At 44.2% G+C, this 18,251-nt stretch overlaps 1 protein-coding gene and 1 long non-coding RNA gene across 2 annotated transcripts in view; one reads left to right on the top strand and one right to left on the bottom strand.

Annotated features, from left to right (window-relative positions):
- Positions 1-290: 290 nt before the first annotated feature.
- LOC143442088 (uncharacterized) lies at positions 291-17,770 on the bottom strand. Its single transcript, XR_013110003.1, has 3 exons — positions 17,555-17,770; positions 1,754-1,828; positions 291-1,658 (listed from the first exon to the last, which is right to left on the bottom strand). It is a non-coding gene; the product is annotated as an uncharacterized LOC143442088 (long non-coding RNA).
- The window catches only part of Cttnbp2nl (CTTNBP2 N-terminal like), a 50,079-nt gene continuing 48,635 nt past the window's right edge, over positions 16,808-18,251 (top strand). The window contains exon 1 of the mRNA XM_034500550.3: positions 16,808-16,899. The gene's annotated coding sequence lies outside the window, so the exon portion shown is untranslated. The remainder of the gene's footprint in view (positions 16,900-18,251) is intronic.

Genomic DNA, 18,251 nt, shown 5'->3' with positions numbered 1-18,251 from the left:
GTGTGTATACATATATGTATGTATATGTCTATATAATATACATGTATATGCAATAATAAATGGATGCAGCAGGATATCGATATAGATGCATATATATATACATATACATAATCTGTGTGTGTGCATATAACAATAGCAATTAAAGAAAAAGAGGCTGTACATTTGAGAAGGATTGAGGAAAAGTAGGAGGAAGACATGGGAAGGATTGGAGGGAGAAAAGGGAAGAGGAACATGATTATAATAATATTTTAATTGAAACAACATTAAAGTGCTTACAATAAAGCTCTATCACGAGACTTTTAACAACATTTATAACTCCTAGCCAAATTCCCAAAGGAGCATCTTTTGATTTGTCTCAAAAGCACTCCAAGTTAGAATAAAATTATATTCGAAAGGAATAGAGGAGGAAGTCCCCAGGGTTAGCCTAGCAACCTACTAACCTTAGTGAAAGCCTCATAATCCACAAGTTATCATTTTTCCTTAGCTAGGATCACCTTAGTGGTGAAACAATAGTAGACAGAGACCAAAAATTACTCTAGTTATACTTAAACAAAGAAAATTCAAAAGATCAAGTAGTTTCCAAAAACCTAATTATTTCACACATCAAAGCCCATTTATAGAGCATTTATAGAAATACAAAATATCTGACACAACAAGACAAAAATATACAGTATTTGGAATTCAACCAAGATGTGGTTTCAAGGAGGCTGGCCCTCATAGGCTCATCTATTTGAACGTCTGTTTCCCAGTTGGTAGGCTATTTAGAAAGGATTCAGGGGCATGAAGTCGTTGGAGAAGGTGTGTCCCTAGAGACAGGTTCCAAAAGACAACACCAGACCAGGGTCTCTCTTTCTGCCTTCTGACTGCAGATCAAGACAGAAGCTCTCAGCTACTGCTCAGAGCCATGCCTGCCTTTGTGTCACCATGCTCCCTGCCATAAAAATAATGGACTAGTCCCCTGAAACTACAAGAAAGCCCCCTGTTAAATGCTTTCTTTTATAAGTTGCTTTGGTCATGGTGTCTTTTCACAGCAACGAAACAGTAACTAAAACACAAGAATTCTAGTGCACACAAATAAACAGGAAAATATATAATTAGTTCATAATAGAGAGAACGAGCAATGAAAACTGGCCTAAAATGGATGTGAAGGGTAGAATTACAAACAAAGATTAAAATAGAAACTAAAATTACATCCCATACATTCAATAAAACAACGGAAACAACATGTTAACTAAAAATCATGGAAAGTTGTTTTGGTTTTATGTGCCTATATGTATGTATGTATATGTACCACATGCAAGTCTGGAGCCCACGGAGGCAAGAAGGGGGCATCAGGAGGTCCCCTGGAGCTGGAGTGACAGACAATTGTGAGCTGCCATGTGGGTACTGGGAACCAAGCCTGGGTCCTCTGGAAGAGCAGCTACTGTGTTTAACCACTGAATCTTCTCTCCTGTCTCAATAATAAATTCATTTTAAAGTGTAATGGAGGTGAATCCAATGCATGACACATGGTGTTACCAAGCTGTGCTCTGGCTAGGTGCTAGAGCACCTGCCTAGCACACTCAAGGCTCTGTCTTCAATCCTGAATTGGACTGAATTTTCTTTTCCTCTTGTTCTCTTGTTTCTTTCTCCTCCCCACTGTCATCTTCATCTGTTTCCTGGAGAAAGGGTGAGAACAAAGTTGGTACACATCTCTGGATGGCACATAAGTGACTTCCTCCCTCCCCTTTCCCTCTGGTCACATGGCTACTACCATTCCTGGGAGCAGTCAGTATTTCAGGCAGATGTGTCCAGCTGCAGATGTGCTGTTATCTGATGGTGCATCTCTCTGGGAAGCCAGAAAAAGGAAAACTGTGTTTAGAAAGTATATTTTCTCCCTCTCCAGGTAAATAGGAGAAATAATGGAATTGAAATTGGAATGACCATGTGATAAAACTTCTGCCCACCAGGTGTTTATCCCAGCTCATAAAAACAACTATTTGAAAGTAATGAAAAACCACTCCCTGTTGGGGAAGCAAATGGAACCACATGGTTCTGAACAGTTTGAGAGAAAGCAGCAAACCCAGGAAGCAGACAGCAACTGCATGGCAAACAGGATCAGCACACAGTCCCTCAGGAATTCTTTCCAGATGAGGCTTCAGGGAGGCCTGAACCTCTAGAAATCCAAACATGCCGTATGCCTTCTATTGTTAAACACACAGGCCGCTCTGCTTCTGTGGGATGGGGGAAGAACAGGTATGTTCCTGTTTTGCCCCAGTACTCCAATCCACTGGACTTTCCTGCCCAGTTCTTCCTTTCTTCCTCTGTTATCCCTAACGATAAATACACAAGCTTCTACGGTCGGAAGAGTTTACTGCTAATCGCTCAAGGAAAATAGGGATTAAGACCAACAACTATGAAGTCTCTTATTTGCCTAATGGTCCTTTATATGTGCGTGGCCAAATGTCCCTCTGTTCCAAGGGCAGCCTGGCTCACACTTGTTCTCCTGCCATATTGTTAACAGCATCCTTCCACCCTCAGAAGTGTTCACATTGGTCACATGGTAAAATACGCTTTTATTCATACAGTGCCTACTTTATTCCAAGATGATACGCACAAACCTACTTAATCCCCAAAGCAATCCCATGAGGTAAGAAATATTTTTAAAATAACAAAACCAAGGGATGGAGATGTCTTTAGTAGCTTGCCCAAGGCTACCCAGACAGTCAGTGTCTGAACCAGGATTTGAACTGAGGCATTGAACATAGTTCAGTGTTCTTGCACTCTGGTAGGTCTGATGGTTAATCTTCACTGTCTGGGTTTAAAATCGCCTCTGGGTGTATCTGAGAGTATTTCTCAGGGGGTTTAGCTAAGAAGGGAATACACACCTAAGACGTGGGCAGTGCCATACTGTGGGCAGGGGACCCATACTGAATAAAATAAAAACAGGAGGAAGGGAGCTAGAGAGATGGCTCAGTAGTTAGGAGCATTGGCTGCTGTTCCAGGGGACCTGCTTGATTCTCAGCAGCCACACAGTGCCTCACAACTGATAGCTCCAATCCCAGGGTCTCTGATGTTCTCTTCTGGCCTTCACTGGTACCAAGCATACATGTGTTATACAGACATACATGCATACATACATACATATATACATGTAAAAACACATAAAATTTTTTAATTTCTTAAATACTCTTTCCCCCCTTATGTTGTTTATATCAGGTATTTTGACCCATCAATGAGAAAAGTAACTAATACAGAAAATCAGTGAGAAATCAGGCCATGTGGTTCATAGGCTTTTAGAAGTGGTTTATGAAAGGATTGTGGGAAAGTTTGGGACTGTGACCTAGAGAAGCTCTAGAATTCTGTCAGCAGGACTTAGTGAGCTGTTTTGGTAGGGAATGGGGAGACCAGAATGCCCACAGGAAGGCAGACAGCAAAGGCGGCACTTACAAGGTTTCAGAGGAAAATAAAAACTATTAGGAACTGGAACAAAGACTCCCTGTGTTATGTACCGGGGAGGAGGACTGACTGCTTTCGGTCCATGGGCTGAAAATTTGTGTGAGGCTCAATTGAAAGATAATGGACTAGGTTGTTTAGTGGAGGAAACTTAAGATAGCATAGCATCCAGCCAGGGGCATGGCTATTGCTTACACCTGTGTGTGTGTGTGTGTGTGTGTGTGTGTGTGTGTGTGTGTGTGTGTACACATATATACATCGAGAGCAGGAATATAGGAAAGTACAGTGAGAATTCTGGTTTCTTTACAAAATGCAGAAATATAAGAACAGCACAATTTATGGCTTAAAACAGAAAGGGGGAAATGCAGTAAAAAGTTTGCTTTCTTTAAAAACACAGAAATATTATAAGAACGTGTTTTCATTTTAATCCCAGGGTGGGACATGGGGCTGCTTTAGATTGCCCACAGCAGCTGACTGTGATTTGCCTGGTGCTCTAGCAGGGCTATGTTTTTGCCAGCTGGAGTTTCCACAGCTGTGTGAAATTTGGAATTTGGGGGACTTTTCAGAGGATATATAAATGTTTGAACCCCTATAGAAGAGACTGCCGATTGGCCTGTTGGTGGTTCCATGATGTTGGATGTGGTTTGTCAAAAAAGAAAGAAAGGAAGAAAGAAAGAAAGAAAGAAAGAAAGAAAGAAAGAAAGAAAGAAAGAAAGGGAAAAAAATTAGCTATCCTGATGGCAAACTTGCCCCCAAGGAACTTGACACCCCTGATCAACAGGAAGTAGTCTGAAACTATATCATCACCCGCTTCCCCCTCTGTCCTTTTTTCTCTCCTAGCGTTAGGGGGTTTCAAGGGAAGAAGTAAACAGGAGAAAATGGTGAAAGAAAAAAGAGCCCACACATTAGCCAAAAGTCAGGTGACAAAACAGCATAGAGTTTGTGGGCTGGAGAGACAGCTCAGTGGTCAAGAGAACTGATAGATCTTCTAAAGGACCCAGGTTCTATTCTCAGCACCCCAGTGATAGCTCACAACTATCTGTAACTCCAGTCTTGGGGATCTGGTGCCCTCTCCTGGCTGTGATGGTACCAGACCCACATATAGTACAAAGACATACATGTAGGCTAAACAGTCATACACATAAACATAAAGACATAAAACTTAAAAGCGAAAAATGTACAGTTTGGTGAGGAAAAACACATGAGCAAGTTTATAGCTGCAGACAAAGCTTTTGTGGGGAAGTTAAGAGACCTTTCCATCTGTTCATCAGAACAATGAGAAAGAAAAGCCCCAAGCCTTGTGAAAATACAATTCATGCCAAAGGAGGGAGCCTGCACTGAGAATGCCACTGGAGGGATTCCCCACTTCAAAAACAACTGCCCAGGGAAGCGTTTGCTCAGGGTTAGGCACCAAGGCACTTACAAAGCATTGCTATGGCACTACTGACTTTATCAGGAGCTCTCAGCCAAACGCACCAGCATTGCCCATGTGGTTTTGCAGGCATGCAAAGTGCAATGGGTAGAAAATTGTGACAGCTTAAACCAGGGTTTCAGAAAGTTGCTGAGGCCAGGCAATGTTTGACTGAACAGATTCTCTGCAAGGATGCCCTGACAGGCCATTGCAGGACACTGTGACAGTGAAACAGAAGCTGCAGTGGAGACTCCAGAAACTGCAGATGCCTGGACCATGAGGTAACTGCAAGGAAACTTCAGACATGGAGTAGAACAGGCCTGAGAGAGGTTTCAAGTACTATAGGTGGCAAAGCTGGAAGGGAAAGATAATCAAGGCTATTAAAGCCCAAATGATTCCATCATGAAACCCAGATGCCAAATATAGAGCTGTAAGATTTAGTGTTGGCGCTGTCTGATTTTGGTCTTGCTTTGGCCTGATAAATTCCTTACAGTGTCTCTCTATTCTTTCCATTTGGAATGAGAATATTTATTTCTATGCTATCATTGGAGGTATATAATTTGTTTTGTTTCTTATTTATTTAATGGAAGCTTACAGTAGTGAGATTGCCTTCAATCCCAAAAGAGACTGAGTTGGAGGCCTTTTTGAAGTGGAAACATCTAGTTTTTTGTTTTGGGGTTTTTTTTGTTTTTGTTTTTTTTTTTTTTTTGGAAAGTTACTTATGCCAAGTGATGTTTTGCTGGAGCACACAGGTGACAGGATGTCTTGCTAAAGCAAACACATGAGAGACTGTTTTCCTGAAATAGACACAGGTGAACGGATGTTTGGATATAGCAGAGACATGAAGGGACTTTTGATGGAGGACTATAAATAGGACCCACAGACAGTGGGAGTCAGGCATTGAGCCTCGGTTTAGTTTGCTCCACCTCGCTATTCTTCACCAAAGACACACACGTATTGGTTCGCCTTACATAGGGTTGTTGAGCTCAACTTGTGGTAATGCTGCCTTTGGGAGAAACTTGACCAAGAATTGCTCATGAGGTTGCTGTGGCGGCTTGCTGCTTCTGTGGCCTTGCCTCAGGCCAGTCGGTGAGCCTGGCAGTTTCTTCAGGAGTGAACTACAGCTGCCTGGTGTCTGCTTGCTGAAAGGATAGGACTGTAGCTGCTGGTTCATGCGTGGTATCTGCCTGCCTAGTCTGCAGCTGCTAAGTCTGGTTTAGTGCTTGCTACGAGACTGAACTGCTGCCTAAGAAGCTTGGGCTCACCCCCCAAAGAACTATTGTTGGACAGGCCCACTTTCTCTGTATCCTAATAACCTTTCTACCACCTCTGCTGGGTGATGGGCTAGAGGAGAAGTTGAACCTTTATTAAAAGTAGGTTGCAAAAAATTTGTACCTATACTTTTTGAACAATGATATAAATGTTAATTTCTTGGGAAACCTTAAAAATGTACTAGATCCATTGGTATTGTGATGACTATGCCCCTCTGAGATTCAAGATGGAATGGTACTGGTAAACGTGGTGTGTTTGGGGTTGAATTGTAATGATTGATCTTCATTGGCTTCTTGTCTAGATTTGAAATCACTTCGGAGACATATCTCCAGGTGTGAGTTTTAAATTGCTCTCCAAAGGTGTTAAAATGAGGAAGGGCCGTCCTGAATGTAGGTAGTGCCATCCCATAGGCTAGGGGTCTGGACTAAATAAAAGGAAGAAAAGGAAAAAGATGGCTTGTCTTAGGGTTCCTATTACTGTGAAGAGACACCATGACCTCAATGATTCTTTTGTGAAGGAAAGCATTTACTTGCATCTAGCTTACAGTTCAGAGACTTTAGTCTGCTGTTGTCATGGCAGGAAGCATGGTGGCAAACAGACAGACCTGGTGCTGGAGAGGCAGCTGAGAGTTCTACATATTGACCTGAAGGCATCAGGAAGTAACAGTGACACTTCTGAGACCTCAAATCTCACCCACCCCCCATAACACACTCCTGAAACGGGAGATATTTAGAATACAGTACCTGGTCCGGCTTGTTCCCGGGCAGCCGCCATTTTCCCACTGCTCTGGCTCTGGACTGTGGCTCCAGCTATCTAGAAACACCGGCCCTGGCACCCAACGAGATGCCAGCATGGCGGCTGGCTCTGTCAATTCACCACACTGGCCCCGCAAAGTTTGGCTGAGTCCCTGATAATACCCGCCATCCTTGCGGTACCCGGTAGAAAGAAGACTCTTAAAGCTTAATGGTCATCTAAAGGATTTATATATTTACAAATGTTCAATTAACAAGATGCCCACACAATTAGAGCTGTTACCCAATATCTAACCTTTTGATAGAAGTTGCTACCCAGGACAGCTTTCAACCCATCTGTGGTTCTCCATGGCTGCTCCCTCTGTCCTTTCTCCTCCCCTTCCTCTCCTTCTCTCCTCCCAGCTCCTCACTCTGCCCACTTCTCATACTACCCAATTACCGAGCTTTATTGCAAATGTAGTGGGGAAAATATCCTGCTACACACTTCCGCCAACAAAGCCACACCTACTCCAAGAAGTCCACTCATAATAATAGTGCCACACTTGTAAGCCTAAGGGGCCATTTTCTCTCAAACTACCACACTGCTGAACCCCAGCACTCTGTTTCCCAACTATGTAGCCATTGTGCCAAGCTCCTGCCAACATATTTTCCCCACCATGATGCACTGCACCCTCTAACTATGAGCCAAACAAACCCAGCCTCCCTTTAGCTGCTCTTGTCAGGAAGGAGAAAAGAAACGGATATACATCCTCAACTTTAAAAACCTCTAGTCTTCAAAACATTTTTTTTTAGATAATCAGGTCCTTTAATAATGACATATGACATTACTGACATAATGACAGCCACCCACAGAGGATGGGGGGAGCTGAGAGAGGAGATCCAGCAACACAGTGTCTCTTGTTCCCATTTCACTTTGGGCCCCCAAATCCTCCACAGAAGTCAGCTATGCACAAGTCTTATTGATGGGTCTCTGGGCAACAAAAGACAAGACCAGGGAGGCTAAATATCATGACAGTGACCAGAAGCAAGGAAAGTCCAGGCCAAGGCTGAGGCAAGACAAGGTGAGGGGTCAGGTGGCACCTGAGTGGCAGCTGTACCTCAGACTGACATGAGAACAAGCGCAAAAACAAACACTCAGATGTGTGTCAGACACAGTTTGCTTTCCAAAACATTCATTCTTGCTTTTTCTAGCCATAAATAGACAGGGATGATAGATAGATAGATAGATAGATAGATAGATAGATAGATAGATAGATAGATGATAGGCAGGTGATAGGTAGGTATATAGAAATACAGATGATAGCTAGGTGGTTGGGATTATAGATAGCTATCTTTATTTTCATTTGAGGTTCTATCTTTCACCAGTCTGGACTCCATCTCCTGGTGAAGCCTGTGACACAGACCAACCGGTAAAAGCTGCCAACCCCCAGCCACAATCACCAGTACAAGCATAAATGCATAAGTGCTGGGCACAAGACATGCCTATCATATGAGCACTTCTGAAATGGAAGCAGGTGACTGAGTTAAAGATAAGCCTGAGCTTCATAACAAGATCCATGCTAGCCTGGGCTACATAGTGAAACCCTATTGGAAACACATGCTAGCCTGGGCTACATAGTGAAACCCTATTGGAAACAAACAAGAGAATAAACACGGGGACTAAGTCCAGTGAAAGACACAGTGAGATTTTTCTCAGTCTGGGAAAGAGTGGGTGATCCTATCCATTGAATGTAGCAGGTCATGAAATGAGATACACAGTGCAGAATGAGATACACACTGTGGAGAAAAGTGTGACTGAGAACAGAACCCCCACACAGGAGACAGGGTCTCAGGCTACACAAAGAGAAATTTGACCTTGGTAAAATTTTGAGAAGCTAGATCAAGCCACATCTGAAGTCAGATTTCACAGGCTTTTCCATTGCACGAGCCAATAAAAACCTCTTTTCCTTTGGCCAGTTTGGCCAGAGCTTGCTGTCCCTTACATCTGGAGGAGGTCTGATCACGATGTAAGATAATGATTTCAGTTATTTTATTTGGGAAGCATGAGTCCCGATTATGGTGTAAGATAGTGGTTTGAGTTATTTTATTTGGAACATGTAACTGCAGGAAAACAGGACTCCTTGGGGTCAGCGAGTTACACAAGTCTAACTCAAGGTTCTGGGTATTCCAGGTCCCAAATTAAGATGGGGGTGGTAATTGCTGTAATGGGACTAGGCATGAAATATTCACTTCAAGAGTAAAAAGAAAACCAGAGTGCACCGTGGCCAAAAGAAAGGGGGACATGTAATATCCAATCTCTTTCCAAAGAAACAGAAATCCTGGTCACTTTGTTCAGGGTGGATGGGACCCCCATAGGACCCAACAGGAGCAGTGAAGCAGGAGCTGAGGTCATAGGTGCTTCCATCATGTACTTGCTCCAAAGGGCACTTACCAGGAAATTGCCTAGAAATGACAGTACAGCCAACAGCCATAACTGGTCCATTACTTTCCCTATAAATATGTCTCCCTTTTGTGAGCAACAAGGACCCATTCAGCTAACTGTGCGGCGCTTCAGCTGAAATAACAGACCGCAGGAAATGCCTAATTGGCTTTCATCAAATCAAAACTATGGAGCAGCCTGGTCCAACTGGAGCCTAGAGTGAAAATTATTTTCTGATTAATGTCAGGCTGTGTGTGGAGAAGAGGGGAATAAAGAGGAAAGGAGAGAAAGAGCAGCCTGTGGACCATCTTTAACCCCCTTGATAAGGCCATAGCCCAGCAGGGACAGAAAAGGGTTTAGCCTAGGCATGGGAAGAGGAAGAAAGGCAGAGGCAGAAAGGCAAAAGTGGACTGAGAAGACAGCATCATTGGTAAAGTGCCTGCCTGACAAGCCTGAAGACCTGTATTCAACATGGTGGGTTATAACTCCTCTGCTGAGAAGACAGACCAAAGGCTCCCTGAGACCCACCACCCAGCCAGTCTAGCCTAACTGATTAGTTTCACTTCAGCAAAAGACCAGTCTCAAAGGAAGCAGACAATGCACCAGAGGACGTCACCTGAGGTTATCCTTTCTTCTACACATTCACAAAACAAAGGAGGGATTGACAATACACACACACACACACATATATATATATATAAAATCACACACATACACACACATATATATCACACACACACATATATATATATATGTGCGTGTGTGATGTGTGTGTGTGTGTGTGTGTGTGTGTGTGTGTGTGTGTGTGTGTGTAGTCAGCCAGTAATCCCAGCACTCAGGAGGCAGGTGGATATCTGTTGACTTTGAGATCAGTCTGGTCTATATAGTGAGTTCCAGTGCAACCAGGGCTGTGTAGAAAGCCTTGTTCTTAAGAAACAAAACAAAATCTTAGTCAGCTAATACCACCTCCCACCTGTCTAAATGTACAAACATTACATTTAGAAATAATAAATGGGGGTGGTGCAAGCCTTTAATCTCAGTACTCAGGAGACAGAGTCAGGCTGTTCTCTGAGAGTTTGAGGCTAGCCCAGTCTACAGAACAAGTTCTTGGTCAGCCAAGGCTGTAGTGAAACTCTGTCAAAAGAAACAGGTCAAAGAAATCAATGGCAGTTTACTACTTCATCGCTCAGAATGTGTGATGATAGTGGTTGTTTAACAATTTCAGAGACGGCAGTGAAGAGAGGAAGATGTGACTCACCCTGAGACATGAAGCATTATTCAAGAGCTCTGTGACTAATGAATGTTTGGAGAGCGAAAGGAGAAGTTAAAAATAATTCGGATTCTTGGGAACCTCACTGGATGGTTTCAGAACCCTGTAATTTATTGATTTCCAGGAATTTCCCCTCAAACATTTCTTTCAGGTCTTGTGAGGTTTGAATTCTGCACACTGGCACATCAATGGGGCGGGGGGGGGGGGGGAACATATGGGTTTCACACAGAATGAATCAAGGGAGATGATCAGAGCCCTCTGGGTGCTTTTTCTGATAGCAATATTGAGGTGAATTCCCAGGGTCCCATAGACTTCCGTCTGACTTTCTCATTACCATCAAGAAAAACACATGACCCTAATTATCTGGTCCTCAGAATGGACTTTAGTTCGTGATTCAGAAGTCCTCCAAGTCACATTGGCCTAGCCTAGGGACTCACATCTATCACCCACCAGCACTGTAGTCAAAGATTGGGAGACCTAGCTCCATGACTCCAGGCAAGCTCCTTAGCTATTCTTTTAAAAAAAATATTGAAATCTGTTACCTAATCGGCAAAATGGACTTTAAAGCTTTCTTGTTGTGATAACCAACACATTGTACCCAGTGTGAAGTCAATACTTAGTAACTGGTACACAGTATTGGCATCGTTATCACATGACCTTGAGCCAGGCAGCCTCTCTGAACTTGCTTCTTCTCTTGAAAAGCTAGAAGCAGTAACAATTACCTGTCAGGCAGTTACGAGAATTGTATATGGGAAGATTACAAGGTGTATATGTAAAGTGTCTGGCTCAGTGTCTCACCGATAATAAGCACTCAATATTAGGTTTCTTTCCTTCCTCCTCTGAGACCTACCTCCTCCTCTGCAATTCAGGATAAGGATTTTGTGGCTCCGTCATAATCACATTGGCCCCACGTTCAGCTAAAAACCAGTGTGTTCCTGGAGTTGTCTTTTTGAGCTGCCTGCCCGTCTTTAGAATCCCCTACCTGATGGGCTTTCTGCCTACACCCATAAAAGGAAAAGCTATCAGCGCACTAACGAGACTGCCTGGAAAGAAGCAATTGCAGGACTCACTAGTTAACACTAGAGGGCGCAATAAGCTCAGGAAAGCAGTGAGAGCCACACCCAAAAATCTAGGCATTCGCCTGATTCCCGGCCGCTCAGGTCTAAGCAAGAAAGATAAAGAGTTGTTCAGAAAGGCCTTCGTGGGGACAAAAGATGCGAGGGAAACGCAGAGAGCAAGGATGAAACACCCTCCCTTCGACTTCGGCCTGACACCGGACTAGAGAGCCTCTGGCGTCTGAGAGTGGGTAGGACACAGCACACTTCCAGTTCCTCCAGCTTCATCTAGTTCACCCAGTATCGCCGCGTGCCCTAAAAGACTACTCCAGAATATAATAGAGTCCCGGGTGTTTAGTTGGAGAGCAAGGACCCACAGGGAGAAAGAGCTTCAGAAAGGTCTCCAGATGGTTTACAAAATCCCACGTAGAAATTGATGGGTTACTTTAATGTACGCCATCTTACTGATATTCACGGCCTGGAGACAAAAGCGATCATCTTATTTTAAAAGTGAGGAAACTGAGGTGCAGGTAACTCTCAACACTTTGGGCAGTTGTCCTTTAACTTTTTTTTTTTTTTTTTTTTTTTTTTTTTTTTTTTTTTTACTTATCTGTGCTTTAGTGTTTTGTCCGCATGTACATGCACATGATGGTGCCAGTACCCCTGGAACTGGAGTTATAGCGTCACTGCACTTTGTCACCACTCGCTATTGGCTCTTCTCTTGTTGCTCTTGTTTTGCTTTTATGAGGTGCTGGGGATCTAACGCAGGTCCTTTTCCCTTCCCCTCCCCCATTTTAACATTAACTCAAACCACTCACACAACTCCAAGAAAACTACTCAGCTCCAAGCACTCCATATATCACTTTTAACTTTTTATTTTATTTTACTTTTTATGTCAATGAATATTTTACCTTCATGTATGTCTGTGTATTATGTGCATGCCTGGTGTACTGGAAGGCCAGAAGAGGGTAGAACTGGAAACCTGGAACTGATGTGAGTTACAATGTGGGTGCCAGGAATGGAATCCTGGTCCTTTGGAGAAGTCAGTGTTCTTAGCTACTGAGCCATCTCACCAAGTCCCATAAACCAAACGATTTTCATTATGTTTATTCATGTGTTTGTGTGTATGCATGTGTTGCCATGACTTGAGTGTAGAAGTTAAATAGTGGGCTGGAGAGATGGGACAGTGGTTAAGAGCTCTGACTGTTCTTCCGGAGGACCCAGGTTCAATTCCCAGTAACCATATGGCAGATCACAACCGTGTAACTCCAGTTCCAGGGGACCTGGTGCCCTCTCATATATGTAAATGCGAGCAAAACACCAATGCACATAAAAGTTTTAAAATGAAGAAGTTAGTGGACAGTATGTAGAAGTTTGCTCTGTCCTTCCACCACGCGAGTTCCAAGAACAGAGTTCAAATCATCAGGCATGGCAGCACCCAGCCATCTCGCTGGCCCCACAAACCCAAAAGATATTGCTGCGTTCTCTATTGTCCTAACGCACTGAGCATGGTGGAGAGGTGACACAACATAGCAATTATGAGGGTGTACTCTGTGTTTATCCAGTCTGACTCCTTTACTCTGTCATTGCCTCCCAAACACTTAGACCATCTGCCTACAAAGTTCTCCATTTTAGAAAAAACTTGACCCAGTTCTTCAGTTGTGGACATCTTTGTGCTTAATTTCCAAATCTGGAATATTAATATTTTTCCTAGGGTACTGACACAGGTGCTTTATGTAAATTAACTCACAGTACCTAGAACACAATTTAATTAATTGGCATAATATATACTATAAACCATTATATATTATGATATATATAAATATGTATATATATGTGTGTGTGTGTGTGTTAGCTTTACAATCACAACCTGCAATGATATTTAGAAATCTGTCCATTCCTTTTGGGCCATTTACCAAAATGGAGTTAGAATTAAGTGGGGCAATTGTCAACTAGATTTTTGATGAGCTGGTCCTCTAAAACTTCCTGTCTACCCAGAACCTCAGAATATGGACTAGTTTAGATAAAGGGTCTTCATAAATGTCATGAGTTAAGATGCAGATAAGCCAAGCATAGGGGCACATGCTTATAAATCCAGCTACTTGTGATTCCCAGGCCAGCATGGTCTATAGAGAGACTCCAACTCACAAAACGAAAAAGTGATTTAATGTAAATCCCTCTCTAAATCCCATATGTCTAATGTCTTTATGAAAGAGGAGGCCATTATAAAAATACTGAGGCAAAAGGGAAGGCAGCCAGGTTGTGATGGAGGCAGACACGGGGTGACGAAACTGTAGTCAAGGAGTGCCAAGGAGTGCCTGGAGCCACAAATCAGGAGACTTCACAGCCCCCAGAAGAACACAACCTGTCAACAACTTGCTTGCAGACCTCTGGCCTCCAGACAGAGAACATGCTGTGTTGTTCTAAGCTGCCTACTTGATGGTGATTTGTTAACAACAGTTTATGACAGAGCAGTGATCAGACCCGGGGTTGTTGTCTTCATTTCCAGACTAACATCTTATACTCAATCATGGCCTTCCAGGCCAACAACAAACACTTAGGACATGGACCTACAACATTTGCCCATTGAGGAGAAAAAACAAAACAAAACAAAACTTGACCCAAAGTGCAATTGTTTTACACTTAAATGACATAAAGTTGTTGCCTGACACACGGGAACCATTTAATCAATATTAATGGACACATTGATTACACCAAACACACCAAAACACTGTGGATTGTGTTTACATATTCAAAACATCATGGGCCTATTTTCATTCTCTATGTGCCAAGGACACTAAACTTACAAGTTTTCTACATTAAATCACAAGGTTCCAGAACTCACTGCCACTGTTGAAGGCTGAAGGTTATCTGGGGCTCAGAAGCCCTGCCTGTTCACTACCTCAGGGGTGGTAAGTTGAAAGCCATCTAAACATTCTCAGGACTCTTGAGTCTTACAAGGCAATGATGATCTCATCCTGTTAAGCCTTTCTACACTGGCTCAGGAATGGGCTTAAAGGAACCGGGAGCTACTGCTTGGTGCTGTAAAGGATGTGGGTCACATGGTACTGTTTCCATTAGGTCAGCTTTGGAGTAGGATGGGTGGTGGTAGATTAATAGCTACAGAGGGAGGGAGAGGAAGGCTGGGCGAGCTGATTCATTGGAGCAAATCTTAGAGTGAGTCAGAATCCAGCAGAAAAATAGCCTGTTGTCCCACATCTGCCTCATTGTCTGGCAATGAGACACTTCCTCCCTGCATACCCACAGGCAAAGCAAAGGAAGGAGGAGGAAATGGATTCTGGTCAAGCTCATGGTACTATTCCTGTACCTAATACTGTGTCTTTAAAACACTTCGGACATTGTGTTCTATTCTGAGAGGTCTCCTGTAGCCCATGGTGGTCTGCAACACACTGTGTAGCCAAGAAGGATCTTGAATTCCTGATTCTTCTCTGCCTCCACCTCCCAGATGAGGGGATTTACAGGTGTGCACACCCGATCCAACCAGACTGAATACAGAGCATGATATCTTTTCGAACTTTGTGCTCTAGGCCTTTGTTCCAAAAGCCCCTGGGCTGTACTGGAACATCTCCGCATGCCATCTCCAATGCAATGGCTACAGGAAGGTGTGGAGTTGGCTTCCCTCTGCTGCTACGTCTGAACAGGTCCCTCTGGTGGGAGCTGGTGGCTGGTTAGCAGACGATGGCACAGATTTGGAGTTATTCTCTTAATTTTTCTTTTCCAGTTATTAACTCTATAGCCTTCCCCTGGTTCTCTTGATTTCTTTGACTATCTTTTTATCATAATTACACATTATTGTGTCCATTACAAAGCGATGTCCACATTACAGGGTAAGACAGTCTTCTCGCAAAGCACTGACACACATATTATATGGATGATCATAGCACCGTATTGACAAGAAAGACTTTTCCTTCCTCTAAACCATGATTACTTGGGCTGGGCATCTCTCTACCCAGACGGTAAACTGCACCTGTCTCGAGGACTGTGTTTGCCTAGGGCAGTGGTTCTCAACCTTCCTAGTGCTGCTGTCCTTTAATAAAGTTTCTCATGGTGCAGTGACCCCTCAACCATAACTTCGCTGCTACTTCATAACTATAATTTTGCTGTTATAAATTGTCACGTATATATTTTTACAGATAAAGGTTATCCAAGGGGTTGTAACCCAGAAGTTGAGAACCGCGGGCAGAGGGAGTATTAAGTCCTTAATATTCTCTTGCTGATAATTAATTGTGATGATTAGGAATAGTGTATTTAGAGTAATATGTTACTTGTGCACTTAAATATTTGGCTTCTTATATGTACTTGTTACAAGTTCTTTAAAACAATGTGGTCATTAATCCAGCTCAATCACTTGTGAGCTGAAGTGCAGGCTATGGCAGAGTGCATTCTCTTCCCTCCAGGTAATCTGGTCTTACTTCTACCACTAAGATCTGCATTCCTGTGTTCACAAGGACAGCCATTTCCCCTCATCCAACTGGTCTGTTTCGGCTTCGTTACAAACGCATTGTCCACGGTATGGCGGGGCCCAAACATACAAAAAACGCCCCACATACATGAATGGTAATCACAGTGTGGAAAACACCACGTAAATGTGCCATTATTTGGCTTCACCCTGAAAGGCAGGTCGGCAGGGGTTATGCTCAACTCTACCGGGTGCTTTCCTGTTGGTTCCACCCCAGGGTCTCCTTTGTGTACCTAGTGTGATTTGGTAAAGAAGATGGTTTTGCGCCCTTGCTTTCTAGCACGAAAGAGAGAGAGAGAGAAAGAGAGAGAAAGAGAGAGAGAGAGAGAGAGAGAGAGAGAGGAAGGAGAAGGAGGAGAAGGAGAAGAAGAGAAGAGGGAGGAGAGGAGAGAGAGACGCTAAAACTCACTTCTTTTATTTATTCACATTTTGGATAAATCCCCAATTAAGCCACCACAAGGTGTTCCCAGGGTCCTGAAAAGTTACAGAACTCGAGGGGAGACTAGAGCGAACCCCGACCAGAAGAAGGTACTTCCTCCCGGAAGTGACGCCAGCTCAATCCCAGCCTCGCTCTCCCAAACAAAAGGGATCTTGCGGCCTCAGGAGGAGCCGGGATGACTTTGGAGAAGCCCCGCCTTCAGGCGGCGAGGATTGGTTGCAAAGCCGCAAGTACAAGGTTGTGATTGGCCATAGTATCTGCCGGTCACTGTCGCCGGCGGATGAGGGGGCGGGTCCTGGGAGGCTGGGGATGGGGAGCGGGCAGCGGAGGCGGCGGCGGTTAAGGATCCCGGAGCGCCGAGGCCAGGTATGGAGCGCGGGCTCGGGGCTCTGCGGTGCTGGGGCGGCCGGGTCTCCGAGAGAGCCTCCTGGCCCGGAACGTGAGTGGCTTTCAGCAGCAGTCCCAGTCGCGGTAGGGCTGGTCCCCTAGGGGGCGGGGCCGCCGCCTCCAGATCCCGGGATTCCCCGAGGAGGCGTCGCGGCATCCTCCGGGGTCCTCGCGACTATTCATTGTCTCTCGCCAGCCCCCGCCCCTCAGCAGGGGTCTCCTCCTGACCTGTCTCGCTCCACGTCGCCTTGTGCCCAGCCCTAGTCTCGGAGTGGGACCGGTGGGTGCAGTCTTCTAGGCTGCAGCCCCCACCCTTATATTGGACCCCCGCGAATCCAGGCATCCCTTCCTACACCTGTCCCTGCTGGCCAGCCTGGGTCCAGAAGTAGGGTTCTGTATACAATTAAAAAAAAAAAAAAAAAAAAAAAAAAAACCAAAAACACCCTTTTCCTTTTGAAGGATGGGCGAGGGGGAAAAAAAAAGAGGAGACCCAGACAGACACCTCCAACAGCCAAAGCGGCCTTCCCCCTTCTTTAGCCCTTCCCATCCCCCAGCCTCTGATTGCTCCTACAGCCCCCCAGATCCTGTGTTCTCTCATTGAGTGTTGAGAGCTCCCCGGCTTAAATCACATTACCTTTTTCCCATCGCCCTTTGTACCTTCTTCGCCCTTTCTGTTTCTTGTGGGAGAAGCCAGTTTTGGAGGCTTTTTAGGTTTGAGTTGCCTTTTGGTTTTGTTTTCCACCCTGTTTCTTCCCTGAGAACTTAATAGGAAAGCATCCGCATATTTCATAGCAGGGTGGGTGTGTTAGCTTTCAGCAGAGTTGGCCTGTGTGGGTAGGAATGCAGTGTGTATTGTCTGACAGTCAATGAATAATATCCTATTTTCAAATGATACGGTGTCAAGGAGTCAGTAAATGCCTTTGCAGTAGGAATCCCCATCTCCCAATTTGGAGTGGGCTGGTCCGTTGCTCAGGGAGACTGCAGTTAACCTTGAAGGTGTATGGCAGGTTGAAACAAAAGACAGGAAGTATTTGAACAAAATTCAGGTTCAGTTGGCTAGGTTTATAATTAATCTGGTCCTGTGGCCTCTGAGTACTGTCTCACCCCTCTTTTATAGTGGGCTTTTACCCTCAAAGGAAACGAATATACATGTGGTGTGATTGTGTCTAGTGCACCAGCATCATCAACCAAAATTTAAAGCATTAAAATAAAAGGTAGTTTTTAATTTCAGAGAGAAGGGCAGATAAAGGCCTTTTGAATTCTGTTTTCCCGTCTCTGTAGAGTCCCTGTAAAGATCTACTGAAGTCTTCAGCGTTTTAGCAGTTGCAAAG

Source organism: Arvicanthis niloticus, chromosome 4, assembly GCF_011762505.2.
Source record: "Arvicanthis niloticus isolate mArvNil1 chromosome 4, mArvNil1.pat.X, whole genome shotgun sequence".
NCBI lineage: Eukaryota > Metazoa > Chordata > Mammalia > Rodentia > Muridae > Arvicanthis > Arvicanthis niloticus.
Note: the sequence above shows the minus strand (reverse complement) of the source record. Positions and strands in the feature narration are given on the sequence as shown.